The following is a 23,671-nucleotide window of genomic DNA, read 5'->3' on the forward strand; positions in this document are numbered from 1 at the left end:
CACATGCCTATGAAGTTGGCCCTGCTTAGATCCTTTAGCCAAAAAAATAAAAACAGAAAAGCTTAGAGTAGAGAAGAGGGATTTGGGGGATTATGATCTTCCGAAAACTGCACTTTGCTTTGGGAATGCTACTATCTAACTCACCCAAGTCTAGTGGGGAAGTGGTTCAAAGGGACTCTTGAAGAGCTTTGAAATGTGTTTCTTGTCATGAAGAGACACAGAACCAGTGCCTCTTGGAGGCCTGAGAAACTAACACTGAAGACGGACCAGGTGCATAGCTCCTACCCACGATATCTGCAGAAGAGTCAGGAGAATGCCACTGGGTCTAGAACTCATGGGGCAAGTGGTGTTTGCCTAATTGGACTGGGTCCAAGGGGGAGAGGCAAGGAGGGGGTTTCTCTTGGGCCAATCTGCATTTGCCAGATGGCATCAAGTTCTGTCTCCAGACAAAGAATGGAGTCTTCCTGACATTTAGAATAGCCACTCTGACTCACAGTCCTTCAAGCGCCTTTGTAAAGTTAAGCATACTCTGAAAAAATTTTGTATAAACCATCAATAGCAATATACAGTGGTCCTGTGTACCCATCACCCAGTATCATTTTTACTACATTTGAAACTCTCGGCATGTCTCTTTCTGTTCACATCTCCCTTTCTTTTTCCAAAAGATGCATTCCTTTATACTTTTTTCAATTTTTCTGTGTACTTTTACAACATATCTATCTTCTTCATCATCATCATCATCATTGTACGCTTTTATGCTTTATATAAATATATAAAATTCTAACATTTATTTGTTTGGCTTTGTGAGACTCATCCATGTTGATAAATGTAGCTATTGCTCATTTGCTTTCACCGTAGTAGAATATTCCATTGTATGACTGTACTATAATTTATTCACATTTCCTATTAATAGACACTTGTTTCTCTTGCTGTTATGAACAGTGGTGCTATAAGTTTTGTTATGTATGTCTCCATCTGCTCCCGTGCAAGGGCTTTTTTGGGGCAGTGGGGACAGACCCATTCCGTGTCCCTCCCCTGCTCTGTTCTGTATCTCATGTTGCATTTCCCAGATTCCTGTGTTCCCTGTCTGGCTTCTGGGCTTAGCCAATGGGAGGCATTGGCAGGAAAGAGGGGAGAGAGAGGTCAGAGTGTCTATCTCTCTGTCACTCAGATAGTGCTGCCTCTGCACCTCAGCTCCCACCTCACAGGTCCACCCTGGTTCTAGCTTCTACCCAGATACTTCAACTGACTCCTGGTCTTCTGACAGCCTCACTCTTCTGTCTCTATAGACTGGGGTGGCAGTGGGCTCCTGAAGCGGCAGGTCATTGGTTGTCTCACTGTCTGCGGCTTTGCTTCTCAGTTTTTTCAACCCAGGAGACACCAGTGCGGCCGCTCTGCGCGACCCTTCGTATGCCTTCCCGCGTTCCATTACCCTCCAACCCGGTTACCAGGCAGGGTTACCGCCAGACCATTAGTGGTCCTGCTAAGCCATTGGCTGGCGCTCCAGTGGGCCCCTCCCCCAAGCAGCCAACTGTCAATGAGCGACCGTTGGTGCGTCAGTCGGCCAACTGTTTGTGGATGGAGGTCCTCAGGTGGCGGTGAGGTAAGAGGCAGATCTGGGCTTTCTCCCTGGGACCCTCCAGCTCACCCAGCCTCTGGCCAGTGGGTGAGCTGAGCTGGCGCCAGGCGAGCAGGCTGGGGGCTGTGCCCTGCAGGGCTCCAGAGCCCTCACCAAGGCTGCCCTCTGGCCAGGTCCAGGCCTTGAGGCAGCGGTGAAGCTCTCCCCCATCCCTGCCTCTGTGACCCAAAGGCAGCAGCAGTCTACCTGGGACCAGCCTCTGCGATTTGGGTGGCCTAAGGAGCCTGAGGGCCAGTTGGGTCCTGGGCTCCTGGCTTTCTCAGGGATGACAGCTGGGTGGGGGGCTGGGGATCTGGCGCTGAGGGAGCTGCCAACTGAGACCTCCTTCCTCTTAGCCAGGACCTGGACCTCACAAGGTGAAAGTTGAGCCTTGGGACCTTGCCCTTTCTTCTCAGAACAGAGAATAACATTTTTTTTTTTTTCTTGGTGGAGGACCTGTGACCAGACCTCAGAAACAAAGGATCTGATACCAAGAAGTTGGCAACAACTAAGCACATCCCTCCCTCACCTTTCCTAAAATAGAGCTTTATTGAGAGCTTTTGGGAGTTTGAGGGTTTTAAGGCAGGAGCTACCTGTCTCCTTGCATGGCCTTCAATAAACCTTTCTCTTCTCCAAACTCTGATGTTTTGGTATTGTTTGGCCTCAGTGTGCAGCGGGCACATGGACTTGTGTTTTGGTAACACCACCTCTAACTACCTAAGAGGTATAAAATTATTTGCCTATTTATTTTTTCTTCAAAAAGCTTTATTGTTTCCATTTGGTCCAAGGTTTGGGCAAGGATTCCAGGGTGGTTAAAAAGCTGCCTGGTGGCTGCAGAGAGGGGCTTCAAGCAGAAGCCCTGACACCAGAGGGGCACCTCCAAGGCCACCGGCCTACAGCGGCTCCTGGTTGTATTGGAGTTGAGCCTTTGCAAGAGACGCTCACTCAGCCCAGCCTGGGAGCCCACCAGCCTGTGGAGGTTGATCTGGGCTGTGGAGGTTGATCTGGGGGTTGCCCATCTTCTTGATGAGTTTCACCTGCTTATCTAGGAAGCGACTCTCCTGGAAGTCACAGAGGTGGGGGTCTGTGTGGGCAGAACCCAGCACATGCAGATCCAAAAGGCCTGGTTCAGGTTCTCCTTGAGAATGGTGGCTTCCGTAGCGTCCTGGGTTTTACCCCACTCTTTTTTTTTTTCCCCTCCCTAAATATTTATTTATTTTGGGTTGCATCAGATCTTAGCTCTGGGGTGCAGGATTTTCACTGTGGCACATTGGCGTCTCTCTAGTTGTGGTGAGGGGGCTCAGTAGTTGCAGACTGGGCTTTTTAGTTGTCCTGCAGCATGTGGGATCTTAGTTTCCCAAACCAGGGCTTGAACTCATCCCCCCTGCATTGGAAGGCAGATTCTTAATCACTGAACTGTCAGGGAAGTCCCTACCTCACTCATTCTTGAGGTGGTTTCTGCACATCCTGGAAGGAGCTCAGCTGTAGCACTGGTTTTGCATTTTAAGAGACACTTGGCGCCTTCCTGCTTCTCCTGGTCCCGTTCGCAGAAAATGTGGCTCACACCCTCCAGAGCCAAATCCTCCCAGTGGAAATAGACACTCATGCACACACACACACTCACCCAGAAATAGGTAGGTGTCAGAAGCCCACAGATGCATATTGACCAGGCAGCTGATGACAGCTTCCACCTCAGGAATAATTCTGATGATCTGGGAGCTCATGGTTGATCATTATTAAGGAGTTTAACTCAAAAAATGGTGTTTGTCCCAGTGGCCTGGGATAGCTCAGTGGCTCATTCTGAAGGTTTCGACTGTTAAAAGGGTTGGAGGGTGGTGGGAGGTTGGAGCAAGGGGTATCTCTGGGTCTGTGCCATCCAAATACTGTTGAAGAGACAGATCTGCAGAACTGCAGAGCACACTGCCTGTTTATTGATTTATTGGTTGGGTCTTTTTGATTTATAGGAGTTACTTATGTTATACATACTAATTCTTTGTTGATTATATGTGCGGTAAATATCTGCTTCCATTCCTTGTGTTGTCTTTTTTTCAGTAGTATGTTCTCGTGAGCTGAAGTTTCTCATTTTAAGGTAGTTCTCACCAAGTTTTAACATTTCCCTGAGCTGCATGGAACATCGCTAATCAGTTGTGAGCCAACTTATGCGCCTAGACTACCTGTTTTGACAAACTTCTGCAACCCAGATCCCTTCCACAGAACATGTGCATGAGGCAGCTTGCAGTTGGATAATCAAGGAACCATATGCTAGCATTTCCCATTAGAATAAATGGATGGACTCAAGAGAGGCCGTCTGAGGCTCCATTTGATGCAGATCCTAGCTGGGAGCATGGAGTGGGCCTGGTTGCACTAGGGGACACCTTCTGGGCTTTTCTCACCCAACTGTATCTCAGACTCCACTGAACACAAGACTATAATCGGCATGTGTTGTTTTCAGTTTACTGAGCCTGGTTTATAAAGTTTGTTGAACAGAGAGAGCCCCTGAAACATAACCAGCTATGCTCAATGTGACCAACTGGCAACCAAGAACCCTCCTGGATTGGAGCAGAGAACATAGGCAGTGTGCAGCCAGGGTTTCATGCTGCCAGAGGAAGCAGATAAATCTAAGGAGGACGACACAGCAGGCTGAGGAGAGTGAGCCCAGGACCAGCCTCATGCTTCCCTGGCCACATAAGCGTCCACATCCATCTCTCCACTGGCGAGGGCGGCCTCTAGCCCACACCCAGTGTGAGGCCTGACTCCCTAGAACAAAGGTCAGGAGCACTTGTAACATTTGCATATTAGACTTGTTATTACTTGCACATTATGTTTTTATTATTTTATTTTTTTAAATTAATTTTATTGGAATATAGTTGATTAACAATGATATATGTATGACATTTTAAAAATTCAAACAATATAACAAAAAGTACACAAAGTCCTGTTTCTTTCTTGTTCTCATCATCCAAATTGCCACCTTTCACTCCGGTCTCCATTTCTCCCCACTGATGTTTTCTTTATACAAATAAGCAGGTGTGAATGTATGCTCTTATACGTCTCCATTTTTATACAAAAATAGCATGTACATACAGCTTTTTCTTTTAAACCACAGATCTAGGAGGCATTAGATAAAGAATTGTAAAATCAGATTTTATTTAATTAGATCTTTCCTATGAATAACTGTGTTATTTTGATAAATTTTTCCTAATCTCCTACCACAGTTTAAAAATATTCTTATGAACATCTGTGGTCACCCACCAATCTGAGACAGAAGTAAGTCAGGAATAAACTGGGCAATTTTTTTCTTTTTAAATATTTCAGAGTCAGAAAAAATGTTGTGTGATGTGTTTATTAAAGAAAAGTTGAAGAATATAGAAGAGCACAGAGAAGAAAACAAAATTTAACAGTAATTCTACTACACAGAAATATTCAAGTGATAACAATTATAGTGCTTAGGATACATTTTATAATGGATACAGTGCATGTCCCAATAAAGCACATGTACAATTAATATATTTTAAACTGTAAAGTGGGAAAGCATTTATCAATACTTTTTAAAAAATTATTTTATTTTTGGCTCTGCTGGATCTTCATTGCTAAGCATGGGCTTTTTCTAGTAGCAGCAAGTGGGGGCTACTTGGTAGTTGTGGTGTGCAGGCTTCTCATTGCGGTGGCTTCTCTTGTTGCAGAACATGGCCTCTAGGTCCTCGGGCTTCAGTAGTGCAGTGCATGGGCTTAATAGTTGTGGCTTGGGGCTCTAGAGAGCGGGCTCAGTAGTTGTGGCAGTCTGGCTTAGTTGCTTCAAGGCATATGGGATCTTCCCAGACTAGGGTTTGAACCCGCATCCCCTGCATTGCAAGGTGGACTCCCACCAGGGAAGCCCAATACTTGTTTATCATAAAATTACAAGTGTTCACTATTTCCAACCGTTCAGTAACAATAATGTGATGTGTTGATATATATGTTAGCTTGCCTTCTCTACATATATTTTTTAATATTCTCTATACATGTTGTTTTCAAAAGGAGTTAAGTAGAGGCAGATATTGATTTTTTGCCAAGTATATAGAATTGCATCACCTCTCTTCAGTTCAATGGGTTTCAACAAGTATTCATTCTCTAATAATAAAATTAATAGTAATCCTCACATTTGTGTACAGTATTACAGTTGGCAAAAGTCTTGTCTGCTCTTTGAACAGCCTGTTGAGTGAGGTAGTACTATTCTTATTGGCTGACTAAGGAAACTGAGAGTCACAGGAGTTAAGTTCCTTATCTAAGGCTGTCTAGCTAATTGAATTGAAGACTTGCAAGTTTGGATTCCAAGTCTAGTTCTTATCCCACCAGACCATGGTGGAGACAGAAGAAAGGAGAAACGTCTCATATTCCCAGACGTCTTTAGGTTTACAATGTAGTTGATGAGACAAGTCAAAAAACTATTAGACACCCAGAGAAGACAACACTTGGCCTAATGGAGGCAAAAATGGTCACCCTCATCAGGCCCAATGCATCATCTTCCATTTTGCCAGTTTCCATCACTTCTCCCTGTTGCTTTACTGGACTTCTTCTTCTGGACTCTGTGGTACCTACCTAGACCTCAGAGGCCTTTGAAGAAGAGCTCCTGTTGAGAAATTGGATAGAACTTTAGCTAAATTCCGGTCATGGGATTCTCAGACTGTAGGCCAGGCAGAAAATGTGCATTCCTCCAGCAATGGAGAATTTTCACTGACAAGTGAGAGTTACACTTAAATATTGTGTTTTTCCTGTAGCTTAAAAATATTATCATGCATTCATTTGATTGTTCAATCATTCACTCACTCATGTTTGAATTCAACAAGCATCACTGAGGAACCAGCATGTCCTTGGTGTCCTAGGGCACCCTGCTAGCCCTGGTGGAGAGCAAGATAAATGAAACACAAGTTATACCCTTAAGGAGCTCCATTTCCACATGATTCTTCTGGTTGCTCAGGCAATAGACTTGAGTGTGGCATTATTAGATAACACACAATCTGTACTTTCAACCTAGACACGACTCAGGGACAACTCTGTAGAAGTATCGCTTAGCTAAAGCCCAAGCCAAGAATTGTTTTTCATCTTTTTTTGATACTACAGCCACTCTTATGAAGATAAAGTCTCTTTAAGTATTAAGATAGAAGGTGGTGGTGTCCAACATATATAAGACAACCCATATAGAGTGCAAGAAGAAAACATTAATGTTAGTATTATTCTTTGCAACCCCATGGACTATAGCCTACCAGGCTCTGAGGAGCCTCTCAGTCCATGGAGTTTTCCAGGCGTACTGGAGTGGGTTGCCGTTTCCTTCTCCAGGGGATCTTCCCAACCCAGGGATCGAACCCTGGTGTCCCGCACTGCAGGCAGACGCTTTACCGTCTGAGCCACCTGGGAAGCCGCATAGTATCATATGCAGTAGTGCACATATATACTTTAATTCATAGCTATACATGTGCTTGATAGTGTTTTATCTATGGAGTGGGCAGTCAAGAATTTGGTTTTCTTTGTTCTCTAGCCATATAGCTACTCTCCCTCTCCTTTCTCAACAGTATATAAAACTGCTGAAAGGCTCATTTGGGAAGCTTTTTAAAGTCATTGCATTCAGATTTGTCCTGATGGCTGAGGAGAGACTTCATACAAGGTTTCTAGGGCGAGTGGTAAAATTTGAGTAAGGTCCTTTAGTCTGTGCCAAATCTCTCTAATGCAGACAAAGGAAGGATAGATTTCTTCTTAGCTCAATCAGTCTTTCCTTCCTGCCAAGATCTTAAGTTTTAAGAGCTTACTTCCCCCCCTCATACTTGAAGAATTCTTTTTATGTTTATTTGATGTTGGAGCTCTTCTCCAGAGTGACTTTTCACTTATTTTCCCAAATAAGCACCAAGCTTTATCAACCCCCTTCACTCCTTGCCCCTGATATGGGTTGGAAGGGCATCGACTGGGGACAGAGTTCCCCTCTCTTCTGTTGCCAGACATCTACATTTGACAATAGATGTTAAGCAAGCATCATCTATCATGATCATTCTGTCTCTGGAATAGAATTCCAGAGCATTCTACCAACTTCACCAACAAGTTCTGCTTATTTACTCACTGTCTGTGCATTGAACACTCTGCCTGCTTTCTGCCCAGGAATCCTTTCGGCTGTACCATAGTCAATGTCTAGGCTGAGGCTTATTTTTCATTTTCATCTAAGTGTTCAATTAGTATTTTCTTCTTTCCCCATTCTTCCTTTGCTCTCACTTCAGTGATATCATGGAAGTCATTACAGCTTTTGAAAAATATAAATTGTGTTTTATTAAAAGAATTACTAGTCTGTGATATTTTAAAAAGTACTTAGGTCGGGAATGTGGATTATGATTTGAATTACAGAAAGGTCTTAAAAGACTCTTTTTTATCTTCTTGACTTACAGTTTGATAAAGATTTCAATTTTGATCAACTGTTCCAGAGACCCATCCATAACATAGTGTGAATTTTACTTGAAGTATCCCTTTCCTCCAGTTCAGGCCTTGGCTTGTAATAGAGTGTCTGTGTTTTGAGATGAAATTTGGAAAAATTGCCCATCCTTGTAAAGATAAGCCAGGTGACCCTTGCAAACATCCTCACCTAATTTCACACAAGAATTCTGAGCTTATCAATTCCCAGACTGGTGATGCTCTAGCATCTTCAACCCATGGCTTCCAGAGTTGCCTAGGAGGCATCTCCATACCAACTGTCCAGAAGGCAGATAAAATCAGAGCAAAGTGCCTGGAGAGGTCTGAACATAGTACACCTCAGTTCTCACATTCCATCAGCGAGGACACTGTCACATGGCCAGGCTAACTGCAAGCCAGGCTGGGAAATAAGGGCTAGTTGGGCATTAAAAAAGAAAAGGAGAATGTGGGTACCCATCTCTGCCACTGAATACTTGCGTTTTGACTCATGGAAACATTTATTCCAAAGTCCCCCGTATCAGCCAGTGAGAGTCAAATGTGTGTTCAGAGGTAGTGGAATCCTTTCCCTACGCAGGCTGGTAACCCTGTTGTTTCATAGAGGATGGCAAACCCCTTCTAAATGGTGCACAGTGGATTTGAGTTTCACCAAAGGATTTCAGATGATCAGTAAATCTCTACAGAAACAAGCAGGGGTGACCTCTCTGGAACCATAATCAGAAGTGTGTTATATCTACCTCCTCGCTGGAGGCTGTGATCTAGTGTTCCCAAGTGTCTGAAGAGCTAATGTTCATGGCCTTTTCATCTGACCAGGGGAAATTCTGGCCTTATCTTTGCAAATAAAAATAATTCTGCTGAAATTGCCTACTTGTTATCTGGAAAGACAGAAGGAATTCTTTGGCAAGAAGGGTCCTGGCAACTAGCCTCAAACCTGGGCGATGGAAATAGATGGTCTGGACAAATGTCGCAGACTTTCATCATTTGGAGAAACTAATACATAGGGCATCAGCTGAGTTTCCATTTCAGTGCAACTTAAGCCTGAGTGATAAAGGCAGCCTGCTCTGTGAACTTTGTATTACATAACCCTCATGTGATTCAGAGCTGCTATTTATAGTTTTCCTTTGTGTGGAAATGGAGTGGGTTACAGGGATGCAGCTTCCTTCTATCCCAGCATCCCAGAAGGAGACAGAAAAACAATTCTTTATTTACCACCTAGCCTAGGGCTTTCAAAACTGCTCTTGCTTTATCGTCAAAAACAATTTTGGCATCTTGTTGTTCAGTCGCTAAATTGTGTCCACTTCTTTGCGACCCCATGGACTGCCACATGCCAGGCTTCTCTGTCCTCCACTATCTCCTGGAGTTTGCTCAAATTTATGTTCATTAAGTTGGTGATGCTATCTAACCATCTCCTCCTCTGCCACCTGCTTCTTCTTTTGCATTCAGTCTTTCCCAGCATCAGGGTCTTTTCCAATGAGTCAGCTCTTTGTGTCAGGTGGCCAAAGTATTGGAGCTTCAGCTTCAGCAGCAGTCTTTCCAATGAATATTCAATTCCTTTAGGACTGACTTGTTTGATCTCCTTTCAGTCCAAGGGACTCTCAAGAGTTCGTTCATTCATTCATTTATTCTTTTTTTTAATTATTTTTTAAATTTTATTTTATTCTTTCATCATCCATTCATTCAGATTACAAACATTTAGTGAATGTCTACTAGACACTAGGAGTGGAGATAAGTGGTTGAAAACACTGTTTCCTAGATCTCATCCCAGACAAATGAAAACAAACTATCTAGGGGTGAGTTCTGGTCATAGGTATGGAGATACGTGTGTGTATATACACACACACACATATATATATAAATATATATATATATATATATGTATGTATGTATGTATGTATGTATCTCACTGGGTGGCTTGCAGGATCTTAGTTCCCCAGCCAGGAATCGAACCCTGGCCACAGCAGTGAACGTGCTGAATCCTAACCACTGGACCGCCAGGAATTCTCTGGTCATGGGTCTATTTTAAAATCCCTTCAAGAGAGTCCAATGTGCAGCTAGGATTGAGAATCACTAGAATTGGTAGACTCTGAAACCAGAGGAAATTATAATGTTTAATAAATCAAGGAGGCGCACTAGAAAGAGAACCAAATAAAGAGGGTGTTGAAGAAGAGTGCAGAGAAAATTGGAAAGTGCTTGATATAGAGAAAGAGAAATAATGCTGGTGTCTGATTCATTTGTGGCAGAATGTTAGCCTTTCTACTTTTTAGCTTGTGTGATGCTGGACAAGCCATTTAACCCTCCGAGCCTCAGCTTTTGCATTTTTAAACTGAGGATATTAATCATCTTCACATTCTAGGATCACTGTGAGCATTTAAGTAGAATGCCAAGTGTGCAACAAATCTGTTATTTTTGTTGTTATTTGGAATTCTGGAGGAAAGACCAAGCATACAAGTTGGATAGTTAAAGATGTGAGTATGATCCTAGGTAAATCTCTCTTGCTGCCAAAGGTGAGTGAAGGCCACTATGTATCTGGGTGTCTGAGCCCTCAGCCTGATACAGTGCACCTTCCTTGGGGGAAAAGAAATCATTGTTATCTTAAAACAAATGTAGATATGTTGTTGATGAGAATGTCAGATTTATATCAATTGATTAAGAAAAAAATGAGAATTCACATGGTTTGAAACAATCCCATTTTGGGGAGGACACCTTCAGGGAGCTCTCAGGCCTCCCTGAGGGTTCTCTTCACATCTCTGCCATTAGTCTTCCCTGACCTTCCAGTGAAGAGTATATAGCCCTGAGCATAACCAAGGTCTCAGCATGTTGAGTGAGTCTGGACATTCAGAGGTCATTCCTTCTGGATTTTTAGCTAAACATTGTTAGGATTTCTTCAAGTGACAGATTTTGTAAGCATCAGCAGATATGTGTATTCAGTGTATTTCTTTTTTGATTTGTAAGATAAATGATAGCACAATCTATACATTTTTAAGCCCTGAATTTCACCTTAACAATATATCTTTGAGACGATCTGCATCCATCCATAAAGAATGTTACCCTTTTCTTCTTGTAGAGCTGCACAGTATTCTTTTATGTGGATGTATTATAATTTCCTTAACCAATATTCTGATGATGTTTTCAGCATTTTGCTGAAACATTGCTGTTTAAACTTTTTGTTTAAACATTGCTGCAGTGAATGACCATGTACATAAGTCATTTTGCATATGGAAGCATCTTTTGTTCTATAAATTCCTGGGAGTGGAATAGCTATATCAAAGGATATGTTCATTCACCGACTGTCCTTCACAAGGATTGTTCTAATTTCCACTTCCACCAGTGATGTAGGAGAAGGCCTTTATCCCCACACCCCCACCAATACAGTCTCCTATCAAAATTTGATTTCTGCCAATGGGCTAGATGCAAAATGGCATTTTCTGATAGCTACATCTATCAGATAGTAAAGTACATCTCTCCAATTGTGAGTGATGTTGAATTCCATGTCACATGTTTTAAGACTTACTTGGGTTTTCTTTGCTGGGAAGAGTTGGTTCATATCATTTGTCTATTTTTAAAATTAATTTTATTAAAGTACAGTTGATTTACAATGTTGTGTTAGTTTCTGGTGTACAGTGAAGTGATTCAGTTATACATATGTATATATATACACATTCTTTTTCAGATTCTTTTCCATTATAAGTTATAACCAGATATTGAATATAGTTCTCTCTGCTATACATTAGGTCCTGGTTGCTTCTCTATTTTATATATAGTATTGTGTATCTGTTAATCACGAACTCCTAATTTATCCCTCGCCACCTTTCCCCTTTGGTAACCATAAGTTGGTTTTCTAGGTCTGTGAGTACATTTTTGTTTTGTAAACCAGTTCACTTAAAAAAATGAATGTATCACTTAAAAAAATTCCACATATAAGTGATATCATAAGGTATTTGTCTTTCTGACTTATTTCACTTAGTATGATAATCTCTAGGCCCATCCATGTTGCTGCACATCACTGCCTATTTTTTAATTGGGTCATTGGTTTGCTCCTTATTGATTTTTAGAAATTCATTATATATTTAGAAAAATGAGCATGCTATCTATTACAAATATTTCTTCCTTCCAGTTTTGTCGTTTGTCTTTGATTTTTTTCTTTTTCTGCACAATGTTGTGGCTTCTGTGTTTCATGTGTGCATAAATGCAAAGGTATTCTGCACTCTGAGATTATTGAATAGTTCTCTCATGGTTTCTTATGTCACTTATAATACACTATTCTTTTTTATATTTAAATTTTTGTACCTCTTTGAACTTTTCTGGGTGTAAAGTGTGCGGTATGGGATCCAACTTTCTTTTTAGATGGCCATCCAGCTAGCCTAAAGTCTTTAATTGAGTAACCTACCTTTTCTCTGTGGATTTGCGATATTGTTCTTTAAGATATACTAAATTTATCACATACTAAATTCCCATGTATTCTTAGGTCTCTTCTGGACTTTCTATTCTTTTTCTTTGGTCTCTCAATCTATTCATGTATCAGCACTATATATTTTTAATCACTATAGTTTTATTTTTTATTTATTTTTTGGGGTACCAAATTACTTTATTTGAAGGAATGGTGCTAAAGAAAGAACTTAAGTAGATGTTTTGGTACAACTTATAGAAAAGGTGAAGGTAACCCAAATATGCATGCACTGCCTTGGTGCCCAGGAATGTCACCCCTGTGGCTATGGGAAGGCAGCCTGAGGCTTAGCTCTCATGTGTCCAAGGGTGTGCTTGTCAAAGAGGTACTCTGCTATGCCAGACCCAGGGGCCCACATCTTGCACAATGTGATTATGTGGTTACCCAATTCTTTGTGGCTTCTACCTGCTCATTCAGGTAATGAGTCTCAGTGAAATTACACAGCTGGGGGTCATTTTTTTCAGTGGCCAGTTTGTGCAGTTCCAGTAGTGACTGATTCACACTTCTTTCCAAGCACAGCGCACATTCCGTTGCATTCAGCCCATTCTCCCAGTCATGGCGGTCTGGTTTCTTGATATCCTGAAGGAAGATTCGGCCACCTCGTTGGTTCTGCAGCTTCATCGGCTTCTCAGTATGTTCCCTCTCCTCATGAGATTGGTGAAGAAAGTATTTGGCAAAGTTCTTCAAAGCCACATCATCGTGGTCAAAACAGTATGACGTGGGCAGGCAGACACAGGAGGTGTAGAGCTCCAGGTTGATCTGGCAGCTGATGGAGGCCTCCAAGTGCTGGTGGTGTTCTAGCGCACCTGCAAGGGGGATGCGGTTGTCAGGGCGGGTGGCTGAGAAGAGGCGGCGGTGGCCGGCGGCGCTGCGCGTTGCTGGAGTGGCCGCAGGCACCGTGGGCGGTGGGAGGGCCCTGTCAGGCGGTGAGGAGGGCTGGCTCTGAGTGGCCGGCAGGGGCGGGGGATGAGCAGCCGCTTGGGTTCAAGCACTGTTGAAGCAACAACCTGGCGACTCTCCGCGAAGCCTATCACTATAGTTTTATAACATGCTTTAATTTCTGCTTTGGAGGAAATTTGGTAATTATTATTTTTTTTCACACAGAACTGGAAAAAGCCAGTTTTTGTTCCAATCCCAAAGAAGGGCAATGTCAAAGAACGTTCAAACTATTATACAATTGCACTCATTTTACATGGTAGCAAGATAATGCTCAAAATCCTACAAGCTAGGCTTCAGCAGTATGTGAACTCAATGGACATAAATTTGAACAAACGCCAGGAGATAGTGGAGGACAGAGAAGCCTGTCTTGCTGCAGTTCCATACGGCCTCAAAGATTTGGACACAACTTAGCGACTGAACAACAACAACAATAGTATCATGAAACAGGAAATGCTTATTAGTATATGTGTTTTTTCTGGGCTTATTTCTGTGTCTACACCCTTCTCCACATAGACCTTGATACTGACATTTGCCTCCATACTTGTGTAGACTGCTACACTCTACAGATTGTCACACTGATGTGCATATAGGATCACAGCTGATATGTAACTTGGTGTTTTGCTTTTTTAACACTATATCATATCTTTTTTGGTATATTTTACAAAGCTTCCAGTAATAATTTTTTTATTGTATATTATTTGCTATATTTATTTTTTAAAAGTCAAGAATTATGCAAGCAGGTTTTTAATCTCCATTGACACTAGTTTGGGTGGAGAAATAAAGTTTGGAGGGTTATTATTTATACATTTCATCTAAATACTAAACAAGCTAAATGAACAATCGGTTAGTTGCTGAAAGCTTAGAATTAGAAAGAATGAGAGCTCATTTAGAATCACTGTTTCTCGTCTCTTTTTTGGGAAAAGATTTGAGTATTTTTCAGAGTTATTACTGAGTAGCTTGTGTAATACTGTTTGCATGAGAGAGTCCAACAAAAAGGCAAAGCAAGAGTTATGTCCTTCTTTTCCTTTCCAGAACACAGCATGTTTATCCTTTCTATGGGGTAAATTTGAGTAGTTCCCGTAGAGCAAAACAACCTGGAACTCTAGAGTGATTTCAGCCAACTAGTAAATAAAAAGCAAACAACATAAATCAAGAAATACTTGTGGGAGAATGAACTAGATCACTTCTGTCATCCCACCACTTTTTGCTGTGTCTCTGGCAGTTGACCACAAGATGTCACTATGGCATCTTTAATCCTAATAATCCTGTAGCTGGCTGGGGGTGGGAAAAGAACAAGGAAGAAAATCTTACAGTTCTATGCAAAATGGAATTTTCTTTTTTTCTGGCTGCCTGCCAGGCTAATAAAAAAAATTTTTTTTTAAACCAACACATGAATTGAAAAGGCTTTCAAGAAACATCTGCACAGTGAAACTGTTAACTCCAAAGAAGTCCAACATTTTATTTATACTGTATAAATTAAAATGGAAAATAAAACCCATTTGGGCCAATGTGCAAAATCTCCAAAGCAAGAGAAAAGTACTTCTGAAGTCAATCCATTTTCGAAACGATGGCATTAAATATGGAGGATGTAATAGTCTAAAACAACTGAAATTCTGCCCAGTGAAGCTTTAAATAACCAGTTTCTCAAAACAAATATTGTTAATTAACCAAATTTCCCTCCATGGACTCAGATTTTAGAGGAAAGAAACAAATCATTTAAAACAAATGCAATCTCTCATGTTTCTTGGGTGAAATGATTTTCAGAAATGGCTAGCACAGACTGTAGCATCCCCTCCATAGGACACATCTACAGGTCAGCGGAGAAGAGCCACTGCTTTGGATCATGATTCTGAAGAACGGAAAATTATATTAAAAAAAAAAATCATGTTTATTTATTTATAGAAAGTGAGAAAGTGCTTTTAAAAACCAGCTGTACACAGAACACATCTTGTATTTGAACAGCCATCTTTTAGGTGGTCTGCCCAGCTCCCCACCTGTATATGGGCATCCATACTGTACCCTATACCCCACAGTCATGGTGTGACTGGCGTGTTCTGTGACCCACCCAGTGTTCTCACCAGTGCTAGCAGCCTGACCAATATTCCTTTCTTAGGAATTTGGGATTAAGTCAGTTGACTCTCTTTCCTAATGACTGGACAATGACAGACAAACTCTGGAAATGTTGGTCACCATATTTTCCATCTTGCCAGCCAGGAAGCAAAATCAGAAGTCTACAGAGAGAGAGAGGATGATGAAGGGGATCCTGAGGACCACTGATAGAGAGGAAGCCTTGGTGGCATCCAGGTTTCCAGTAGGTTTCCAGTTCCATCTTGTCCTTGAGTCCAGAGTCCACTCTTTTTGTTTGTTTTTAATGAGAGAACACCCTGCATCTTCCCAGTAAATAATCATTTTGTTCAAAACACTCTTATGACTCTTCAGGATAATCTGGAGCTCAAGTCATTGTAATTCTTTCTCTTTGCACTCCAATCCTTCTCTGCCCTCCAGCTGTCTTCTGCCCCCCATCATTTATCCAGACATTTAGGTTATGGGATATTTTATTTGGTCACTTGAAGCAACACTTTTGGCTTGTGGAGGGACAGTGAGAGTAACCTAGACAGGCCTCAGGGAATACTTTGAAACATCAGTCTGCACAATCTTTGGGTGAACTGGATCTATGAATTAGGATTCTACAATAGAACTTCCCAAAATTTGTCCCTTAGAACATTAATCATGAAAATGTTAAGAATACATATAAAGTATTCCATGGTAAAATAAGTCTGTGAAAAAAGCAAAATACATCTCCCTCTTGCATGTGCACAAGAGGGGACTAAAGATCCTCTTGATGAAAGTGAAAGAGGAGAGTGAAAAGTTGGCTTAAAACTCAATATTCAAAAAACTAAGATCATGGCATCCGGTCCCATCACTTCATGGCAAATAGATGGGAAAGCAATGGAAACAGTGACAGACTTTATTTTCTTGGGCTCCAAAGTCACTGCAGGTGGTGACTGTAGCCATGAAATTAAAAGACGCTTGCTCCTTGGAAGAAAAGCTATGACCAACCTAGACAGCATATTAAAAAGCAGAGACATTACTTTGCCGACAAAGGTATGTCTAGTCAAAGCTATGGTTTTTCCAGTAGTAATGTATGGATGTGAGAGTTGGACTCTCACATATAAAGAAAGCTGAGTGACAAAGAATTGATGCTTTTGAACTGTGGCATTGTAGAGTCCCATGGATTGCAAGGAGATCCAACCAGTCCATCCTAAAGGAAATCAGTCCTGAATAGTCATTGGAAGGACTGATGCTGAAGCTGAAACTCCAATATTTTGGCCACCTGATATGAAGAACTGACTCACTGGAAAATACCCTGATGCTGGGAAAGATTGAAGGTGGGAGGAGAAGGGATTGACAGAGGATGAGATGGTTGGATGGCATCCCTGACTTGATGGACATGAGTTTGAGCAAGCTCCAGGAGTTGGTGATGGACAGGGAGGCCTGGCGTGCTGCAGTCCTTGGTGTCACAAAGAGATGGACACGACTGAGAGACTGAACATTGCGTGTGCATGTGTACTCAGTCACTCGGTCGTATCCTACTCTTTGTGACACCATGGACTGTAGCCCGCCAGGCCCTTGTGTCCATGGAGTTTTCCAGGCAAGAATACTGGAGTGGGTTGCCATTGCCTACTCTAGGGTATCTTCCTGACCCAGGGATAGTCTTACATTTCATGTTAATATATTAAAGGCTCTGATAAGTCCTGCAGTCAAAAAGGGATCAAAATTTGTTTAGCCTAGGATTTTCAAAGTTTATGTCCTAATATTAACAGATTTCTTTGGGGAGAGGAGTTAATCCTTATTGGCAACATTTTAAATGTTACTTAAAAATGTCTGTTCATTTCTGCTTTACAGCCAAACTGAATTTGAGGTGGGCTGACCTTGGGAATTTTGATAGGAAAGACCCTGGAAAATCCTCACTTCCTTACCTCCTACCTCACAGCCCTTTATTAGTCAGGTAGTTACTGAGAAGGCTAAGAAATGGCCTAGATATCCAGCACTGTGGGAGAGACTGCCTATGGCCTCTCTTGACATTTCCTAGAGCCCTGACTTTATGCCCTCATTTGGTCTTTTTCAAAACATAGCACACACTGACAAAAGTGCGTAAGTTACAAGTGTACAGTGATCAACTTTTCCAAACGGTTTCACACACTATTGTAGCCAGCACCAGGGCAAGAAACGACATTACAGGCTCCCAGAAGCCCTCTCACGCTCTTTTAGTCACTTTGCCACACAAGGGTAGCCACTCTGACTTAATGCCTTTTCTTTCCGCATAAATGGATATATCCTGGAGAATAAGGACCGACCCTAGATCTCCTGGTATCACTGCAGTCTAGAATAGGACTTAGGATAGTTGATTGGGTTTAACTGTAAAGCAGGAACTATAAAAGCACAAGGTGCCCTCAGACTCCTGGACAGGGTGGTGGAGGGGCCCTGGGGTCAGACTGCCTGGTTCAAACCCGTCTGCGACTCCTACTTGTCTGACCAGGGCCATCACTTAAGTCTCCAGGAACCTCAATTTCCTGCCTTGCGAAGGGACTGGGTGGGTCCTGAATGTCATCACAAGTATTCTTATGAGAAGGACAGAGAGAAACTTAAAGATGGCCTTGAAGATTGGATGATAGAGTCGCAAGCTAAGACCTGCCACCAGCCACCAGAGACTGTAAGAAAAAGAGCTGATTGTCCCATACAACCCCTGGAAGGGAGTGTGGCCTTTGCCAAAACCTTGACTTTGGCTCAGTGAAATTGATTTTAGACTTCTGGCCTCCAGAAAGGTAAACGAATAATTTTCTATTGCCTTAGGCTACCAAGTTTGTGGTGATTCGTTAGGTCAGTCATCGGAATCTAATATACGTATCCTGTGACTGGTGTTGGGGAAACGGCAAGAAAGAAAAAGCAGCCTTTGTAGAGGTTACATTCTACCTTGGAACACAGATTATGAACAGATACATGGATGAACAATCTAATGTCAGGGTTCTAATGGCTCTACACTAAAGCCATTGGTGGGAGCCCATGGAACCTGGGAGAAGGGCAGAAAACAAGTTGGGCAAGGTGTGCAGGACTCTGCAGGCCCTAAATGATAAGGAGATAAGGGCTCTGTATTTTCTTCTAAGTATGGCTTTGGAGATTCTCCGTGCATGTGGGAAGCCAGTGGGGCTCCTCTTCAAATTGTCCTGGGAAAGGCTAGGACAGCAGTCAGTCTGCTGTTCCTGTCCTGGGTTACCCCTTTAATTTGCTGTGCCCTCAGGACATTTCTTTAACCTCTCTAGATTTTAACATCCTCAACTAAGGTTGAATTAACTAATTTATAAGGCTCTTCCTCTTAAAACAAGAAACCAAGTCTCATGACTCTTGTCTGAACAGGGAAGCCACGGTCAGAAACACAAAGGCTCCTCCTGCCGTGACTATCCTCCTCGGGGCCACTAGAGGGAGTCCGGCGAGGCAACCTGTGCAGAATTGAATTAAGAAAAGACGGAGGGTGTGTTGTTTTAAAAAGAAAAAAATCCTCTGCTCATTCCCAGAATCTGCTTCTAATTATCCGTTGGGCTAGACTCTTAACCACACACGTTTCAGCCAATCCTAGACGGCCTAGACTCCTTTTCAACCCTAAGAGCAGTCAAGCCACAAGAGATGCACTTTCAGACCAGAGGAGTGGAACGAAGATTCACGGATTCCCTCGTCCCACCCACTGGCCCTGCTGTCCAGAGCCGCTGAGGATTAAGTTCCCTCCCAGCTGTACGAACTCCTGATGGCCGAAGCTAACATGGGACTCAATCGCCTTTCTAGTTTATTTCAAGAGTAATTTTCTAATTACTCTTTACTCTTCATTTTGTGTTAAAGGCTGGCAAACGATCCTCTTTCCCTCCACATCAAAGTAGGAGAAAAATGATTTGCAGTTCATGTAATGAAAACCTCAATTTCTGGTATCCAAAGGCCCTTTTAAGAAAAAATGACAAAAGGAGGTAAATTTGGGAGGTACTTTTAGCACACATTGTGAAAGCAAATTAAGGATATAATAATCATTAAGAGGCTTTTTGATTTTTGTTGTTTTTTAAAAAGTTTTTATGGAATATATTCGATTTGCAATGTTTTAATTTCTGCTGAATAGCAAAATGACTCAGTTATATATATATATATATTCATTTTCATATTATTTCCATTACAGTTTATCACAGGATATTGAATATAGTTTCCTGTGCTATACAGTATGACCTTGTTGTTTATCCATCCCATATATACTAGTTTGCATCTGCTAATCCCAAACTCCCAATCCCTCCTTCCCCTAACTCCCACCCCCTATAGCTACTGCAAGTCTGTTCTCTGTATCTGTAAGATTTTCCTTCATATAATCCTTCTTACATCTAAATCCAGAAACTAAAGAAAGTGGAGTATCTAGAAAATGATCCACTCGTGTATTTGTTGAGTAAACCTTTTCCGTTTAACTCCTTGTTTTGACATAATTTTGGACTAACAGAAAAGTTGAACTAAAGCTGGACCATAAAGAAGGCTGTTCAGTTCAGTTCAGTTCGGTTGCTCAGTTGTGTCTGACTCTTTGCGACCCCATGAATCGCAGCACGCCAGGCCTCCCTGTCCATCACAAACTCCTGGAGTTCACTCAGACTCACGTCCATCGAGTCAGTGATGCCATCCAGCCATCTCATCCTCTGTCGTCCCCTTCTCCTCCTGCCCTCAATCTCTCCCAGCATCAGAGTCTTTTCCAATGAGTCAACTCTTCGCATGAGGTGGCCAAAGGACTGGAGTTTCAGCTTCAGCATCATTCCGTCCAAAGAAATCCCAGGGCTGATCTCCTTCAGAATGGACTGGTTGGATCTCCTTGCAGTCCAAGGGACTCTCAAGAGTCTTCTCCAACACCACAGTTCAAAAGCATCAATTCTTCGGCGCTCAGCCTTCTTCACAGTCCAACTCTCACATCCATACATGACCACAGGAAAAACCATAGCCTTGACTAGACAGACCTTTGTTGGCAAAGTAATGTTTCTGCTTTGCAATATGCTGTCTAGGTTGGACATAACTTTCCTTCCAGGGAGTAAGCGTCTTTTAATTTCGTGGCTGCAGTCACCATCTGCAGTGATTTTGGAGTCCAGAAAAATAAAGTCTGACACTGTTTCCACTGTTTCCCCATCTATTTCCCATGAAGTGATGGGACCCGATGCCATGATCTTCGTTTTCTGAATGTTGAGCTTTAAGCCCACTTTTTCACTCTCCACTTTCACTTTCATCAAGAGACTTTTTAGTTTCTCTTTACTTTCTGTCATAAGGGTGATGTCATCTGTATATCTGAGGTTATTGATATTTCTCCCAGCAATCTTGATTCCAGCTTGTGTTTCTTCCAGTCTAGCACCAAAGAATTGATGCTTTTGAACTGTGGTGTTGGAGAAGACTCTTGAGAGTCCCTTGGACAACAAGGAGGTCAAACCAGTCAATCCTAAGGAAATCAGTCCTGAATATTTATTGGAAGCATGCTGAAGCTCTAATACTTTGGCCACCTGATGTGAAGAACTCATTGGAAAAGACCCTGATGCTGGGAAAGATTGAAGGCAGGAGGAGAAAGGGACAACTGAGAGAGGATGGTTGGATGGCATCACCCACTCAATGGACTTGAGTTTGAGCAAGCTGCTGGAGATGATGAAGGACAGGGAAGTCTGGCATGCTATAGTCCATGGGCTTGCAGAGTCAGACACGACTGAGTGACTGAACGACAACCGTGTGTGTGTTAGTTGCTCAGTTGTGTCTGACTCTTTACACCCCCATGGACTATATATAGTCCTCCAGGCTCCTCTGTCCATGGGATTCTCCAGGCAAGAATACTGGAGTGGGTTGCCAGTTTCTTCTCCAGGGGATCTTCCTGACCCAGGGATCGAACCAGGGTCTTCCACATTGCAGGCAGATTCTTTACCATCTGAGCCACTAGATGACAAAAATAGGCAAGGAATTTCTGAACTTCCTTTTCCCAAATTCCAAATATTGTTTTACCACGTTTGCTCTTTTCTCTTCACCCTCTCATATTGTTCTCTGAACCATCTGAGTCAATAACAGAAATGATACCTTTCCCCCTTTAACTGTGTATTTCCTAAAAACAAGAACATTCTCTGACATAATCGCTGTGCAATGAGCTAGATCAAGAAATTAACATTGACTATTATTTTCTTATCTACAGACTTTGTTCAGATTTTTCCAATTGCCATTAATATTACCAGCAGATTTAGATGGTATTCTGTTGTCATACCTCTTTAGGTTAGTTTTAACCAAAACCATTTCTTGGTTTTGCTTTGTTGTTGTTAGCTTTGTGTTTTTATATTGACATATTTAAAAAAAATACAAGTAAAATATTTGGTAGAATGTCAATGCTTGGGTCTGTCTGATGTTACTTTATGATTAGATTCAGGATGTGCATTTTTGTTAAGAATACCATAGAAATGATGTTGTGTCTTTCTCAGTACATTACATGGAAAGCACGTGATGTTGATTTGTCCCATCACTGGCGGTGTTAACTTCGATAACTTAAGATAATAGTAAACATAGTGTGAAAACTATAAAATATATATTAACACGTATAATATAGAAGTATAATATCTCAGTGAAAAAGAATATGTAAGCAAAATATAGTTTAGTATAATATAATAGGAAATGTGCTAGGCTTATGGTTCTTAACCTTCTGGTCTCATCTCAGAAATAGTTTATACTCTTAAAATTTATTGAGAGTCTCAAAGAGCTTTTGTTTATTTTCATTATGTCTATCAATACTTACTGTAGTAGAAATTAAAACAGAAATTTAAAAATATTGACTTATCATTTTAAAATAATAATAATGAACCCATTACATGGAAACATGAATAATATGTATTTTATGAAAATAACTATATTTTCCCAAGCATAAAAATAAATAGAGTGTCACTCTTATACATTTTTGCAAACCTCTTTAATGTCTGGCTTAATAGAGAGCAGCTGAATTTTCATATCTCCTTGCAAAATGGATTCAATTTTTTACAGGATGTTTTTTGCTTAAAGTATATGAAGAAAAAGAAAAACATATATACACAGTTGGGAAAGGAAGGAGTATCTTAGTAGCCTTTTCAGTTGATTTTGGATAATCTTTGATACTATACTAAAACTCAATGAGTATAATTTCTTAAAGGCATTTGCAGTATGAAACTTGAAACCATATCAGTGAACATTTTGTTCTCTGTTAGGTTAAAATTCTGGTTTATATTGTACTTTGATTGGATCTGTTACCCATGCATGATTTTGTTAACATTATATGCTGGTCATTTGGAAAATATTGGCACCCTGAGCTATACCTGTCTTCCTAATGTTGCTACTTCTTTATATAACAACCAAAAAAATTTTCACATTTGTTAATATCCCCCCTAACTTCTTCTGAAAAGTGTTTAGATATTGAGAAGCTGTGAAGTTCACAGTGGTAGATACAAATTTTCCAAAATTTGAGTCTTCATTTGAAAGCTCAAATTTTAATTATTGGCAATAAACATTGCAAGTTGTTTTCTCTGAAATGACAGGTTTACTTTGTTTATTTTGACAAAAGTGTCCATTGAAGTCTCAGTTCTGAATGGCCATGGTTTGTCAGTTGTTATTTCTAGTCAAAATGGTGTTACATGAAAAAAAGCCACTAGCTCAGTTCACAGCTCAGACAATTGCACAAATGCTTTTTTGGGACAGCACTTGAACGCTGATGTGCAGCAGAAGTGCTTTATGCACATCACCACTTACACAAAACATTAAAAAGATGGTCATTAAAGGGTCAAGATTTAATGAAATTAAATGCATTTTAATGCTTAAGGACTTTTAAAGTGAAACTTCTCTTTTTGTAAAAAAGCCAACAGTGCATGGCATTGATGATTACAAGGACTACCAGTGTGGTATAGTAATACTATACTATATGCAGCTACTATGTTGATTTATGCTAAGGTGCCAGCAGTTTTACACACCATTGCTTTCATGATTTGTGCAAATGTCAGCCTATGAAAAAGGCAAATGACATCTTAATATTATTATAAAAACATTTTGAACTGAACTGAAAGTGTCTCGGGAATTCTGTGTCTAGAGATCACATTTTGAGAAGACCATGAAACATAAACATCTATATAATATATTAATACATATTCTGTCCTCCATGATCTTAAGCTCTAGCTGGGCCAACTGAGCAGCTCACA

The 23,671-nt window shown here is 41.2% G+C and overlaps 1 protein-coding gene and 1 pseudogene across 1 annotated transcript in view; one reads left to right on the forward strand and one right to left on the reverse strand.

Moving 5' to 3' along the window:
* The window catches only part of CDK1 (cyclin dependent kinase 1), a 50,623-nt gene that overhangs the window by 23,003 nt on the left and 3,949 nt on the right, over positions 1-23,671 (forward strand). The gene's annotated exons all lie outside the window — the stretch shown is intronic.
* Positions 12,625-15,464, reverse strand: LOC113885176 (annotated as a pseudogene).

This window comes from Bos indicus x Bos taurus, chromosome 28 (genome assembly GCF_003369695.1).
Source record: "Bos indicus x Bos taurus breed Angus x Brahman F1 hybrid chromosome 28, Bos_hybrid_MaternalHap_v2.0, whole genome shotgun sequence".
NCBI lineage: Eukaryota > Metazoa > Chordata > Mammalia > Artiodactyla > Bovidae > Bos > Bos indicus x Bos taurus.